Raw genomic sequence first — 3,695 nt, forward strand, 5'->3', positions numbered from 1 at the left:
ACACGGCAGGTTCCAGGCACGCCTTGCGTCCTTGGGCCTTGTGAAAGGTGAGATGTGTGTTTGTGGGGAGGGAAGCGACACGGCCGCGCACCACCTTCTGCGCTGTCCCGAATTCGAGCCGCAGCGGGAGGCTCTTCGGGAGGTCGTTCCGGCCGCGAGCTGGAGGTGGCCGGAGGCGGCACAATACTTCGTGTCGACTCCAGAGGCCTACTCCATCTTCGATGCCTTCTGTCGGGAAACCCTCTTTTTAAAGGGTCAATATTAGATTTCGCAGCGGCCTACCCGGGGGATGTCGGAGCCCTCGGGCATGGGTAAACGGCCTCGCAACCTTCGGAGATCACCGTGGACCCGGGCCGCTGAGGCAGGGAAAACATAATTAATAAATATTTCTTCTTTTCAGGTTCCCACCTCCATCACCCATACCCAATACCCACTCCTCTTCCCTTCCTATCCCATCCAAAGGGTCAGAGCGTGTGTCTGGGCGAGACACAAGTGAGCGGGCCTCCCCGTGGTCCCCGTGGGCGTGGGGCGCGCGCTGCAGCCACAACCGGCAGGCGGCGCGCGCGTCACGGCTGAACCGCTCATCCTGCGAACACGTCCCGCAGGCGCTGCTGGATTTTTCCATCGCCCTTCCCCTGTCAGTGGTTGACAAACGCTAGAGGGCAGATGGAAGCATGTTGCGTATAGCCTTCATGGCTGAGGAAGCAAAGCGCGGCATACTACGGGTGTCGGGCTTCACAATAACTGCACCTGAAAGAGAAATATACCCCCGGTTCCATCGCCCCTTCCGCTAAAGCGGAGGAACGCAGGGCCCGGTAGGTTGTTACGGCAGCCCATGCCCTCCTCTCTGTATCAAGGATGCAGCGAGGCGTGGCGAAGGGCCACCTAGGGCTGGGGAAAAGGAAAAGGAAAGTAGGTGGTGTGGGTTCTATGCCGCTAGCGCCATGGCGGTCCCGTCCAGGGCCGACGGCCGCGGCGGCGAGCCAATTATGTGCTCGCGGCAATGCTGTGTAGGTCTGCACCTGAAAAGGAAAAGAGCCCCCGGTTCCGTTGACCCTGCCGCCGAAGCGGAGGGACGCAGGGCCCGGTAGGCTGCGAGGCAGTCCCTGCCTCCTCCCCTACATCATCGATGCGGCAGGGGGAGACGGAGGGTGATGGGCTGCTCAAGTGTGGGATACCTCTCCGGGAGGTGTAGGGAAGGAAGATAGAAGGGAAGGTTAGCGACGCGGCTGGGCGGCACCTTCTCCGGTCCCAGTACCCGGCCCAACTAGGCTGTCTGCACGGTTTCGTACCGCTCGAGCCGCTCAGGTACCGGTGCTACCAAGACGTCGCCCTGTCCCGCTCCCGCTGAGAAGAGAAGGAAGCGGCACGGCCGGGAGGCACTCCTACTCGCCCCAGTGCTCGGACAGTGTGGACTGTCTGCGGATATCATACCGCTCAAGTCCTCCGGACACCGGGGTTCGCGGGGGGCGCCACAGTTCCCGTTACCGCTGGGAAAAGCCCGTCCTTTCTTGGTCCTACGTCTCACAATGGACTGGGTACGTAGGCGGAGGGAAGAGTCCGCCCTTTGGGGCGCACGGACAGCCAGGGCCCCGTCGGCCGTCTGGACGTGGCGCGGCGTCCAGACGTTGACCGACTCTCACCACGCGGAGGTGGGGTTGGCTAATGGGAGCAGCGGGGGATGCTCGAGACCGCGCCGCTCTCTTTGAGAGTCCACTCTCGGTGCAGACCCGCGCGGTGTGCCCGGCTCGACCACATCGGTAGCACAGCCGGCTCCGGTCCGTAGATGCGGAGCAGGCCGCCCGGACGTGGCCGAGCCTCCAACACCGATGGCACTGGAGCGGGCGAGCCGGGAGCAGTTCGACTCTCGCTCCCGCCCACCCCAGGGCCACCCTTCCCTTGGCCGCCGCCCTGGCGGTCGCTGCAAGGGGGAGACGGGCCCAAACGGCCTTCTCCCCCCGCCAACTCCACCTGATGGGGCCGAGGCGAATTTCGTCCGGCCCACACTCTCCCTGCTCCGCGAGAACCTCGCTCACCTCCGCAGGGAGGACCGACTCGTCAAAACCGACGAGTCGGACCTCCCCCCACCTTGAGGGCCGCGTTACCGCGGCCCCCGGGAGCGACGCCCTGAGCTTCTCTGCTAGGGCGTCCGCTTCGCTCTCCTTTTCGGGTCCGGCCAGCCCCAAAGAGGAGGCCACCTCCTGCGGCCCTCCTAACAAAGGCGGGCCGGACCGCACCCTCTCCCCAGGCGATATCGCCTCTCGCCTTGCGGAGGGCCTCCGCATATGTGAGATCCCCCGGCTCGAGGCGTACCGCCACCGCTACCGTCGCCGGCGGCGCCGTCAACGCACGAGGCGCCACAGGACGCCCACGGACCTGATCGTCCCTGATTTTCCTCCTGGGGGGGGGGGAAGGAGAAACTCTCTCTCCCCTCCCGCCTCTTCCACCCGCCACGACCCGGCTTGGATCGCTAAACGGGACCGCGGCTGGCGCCGTGGACGCAACCGGCCTTTGTCCAGCCAGCGGCGCCCCGGCAGCAATCACCCGGAGCGGGGACGTCGCCCTGTCCCTCGCCTCGGGTCGTACCTCCGGGAAGGGAGATACGGCCCGGTCCTCCATCTTTGCTGCGGCAGAGCGGTTCTCCCCGGCCACCCCGGTCACCATCTGCGCCATACATCTCCCGAATTCTTCCTTTTTAAGTATCCAGCGTCTCCTTTCCTTGTCCCACTCTTTCCTTTCACATTCCCACTTGAGCTCATTCTCCTTCCACTTGAGCTCCTTCTCCTTCCATTTAGTCTGCTCCAATTCCCACTTCTCTCCTTTCTATTGCCACTCTTCCAGCTTGCTCTCCACTACCCTTTCAAACGCCACGTCCTCATCGACCCATTTTTCCAGTCTCCTCACCGTTTTCTCCAAGCACTCCGTCCTTGTCTTGAAGGTTGTGGCCATCTCCTCGCAATAATTCTTAATCTCCTCCTTCCTCATTCCTATTTCCTCCTTCTCCGCTTTGCTCATCCTCTTGCTCTTCCCGATGACCCTCTCAATCCCGCTGACACTCTCTCCTACATATTTTAGGCGCTGGAGAACGAAGTCCCTGTTCCAACCCTCATTTTCCGGATCTGGCCACTTTCCCTTCCTAACATCTTCTTCGAGCCAGAACTCCTCCTCCTCTCCAGACCCCTCCTTCGTGTCCGTCCCAGAACTTTCGATGTCTATCTCCTTTTCCGGGATCTTCCTTTTTCTCTTCCCTCCGCCTCCTCCTGTCTCTACCTTTACGGTAGCCGCTTCGGCGTGCGGGCCCATAGGCAACCCGCACGCCAGCCCGTCGCCGGATGACGACGACACAGGGAGCCGGGACGCTACCCCCCGTGCCGCCGGACCCTGGGGCTCCGAAACCCCTGGGCCGGTAAGTTTGCGTTGTGTCGTCGACATTTTGGTCCATCCTTTGAGTGAGAACTTTACAACCCCTCACTCACGGGCGGGTTTTTTTATCGAGGTTGTCCTTCCCCTAGGTCGGCTGCTAAAAAGCTAACGAGCCCGACCTACCCGTGAACCGACTGTCAGGCCCTGCCCCGGAATAAGTCCGGACGGCCCTGACAGCCGCGCCCCCCCCCTAAATCCCCCTCCCCGTCGGCCCGTCCGGCATGGGTGACAATACCGGCGTGGCCCGACGGATCCCTGAGGGCCGACTTCCG

General features: G+C 62.8%; 1 pseudogene; it reads right to left on the reverse strand.

Moving 5' to 3' along the window:
* LOC116851281 overlaps nt 1–2,677 on the reverse strand; it is a 21,574-nt pseudogene extending 18,897 nt beyond the window's left edge.
* Between the last annotated feature and the right edge of the window lie 1,018 nt (nt 2,678–3,695).

Source organism: Odontomachus brunneus, unplaced genomic scaffold (assembly GCF_010583005.1).
Source record: "Odontomachus brunneus isolate Ranch 3 - 2012 unplaced genomic scaffold, Obru_v1 Obru_scaffold_170, whole genome shotgun sequence".
Taxonomy (NCBI): domain Eukaryota; kingdom Metazoa; phylum Arthropoda; class Insecta; order Hymenoptera; family Formicidae; genus Odontomachus; species Odontomachus brunneus.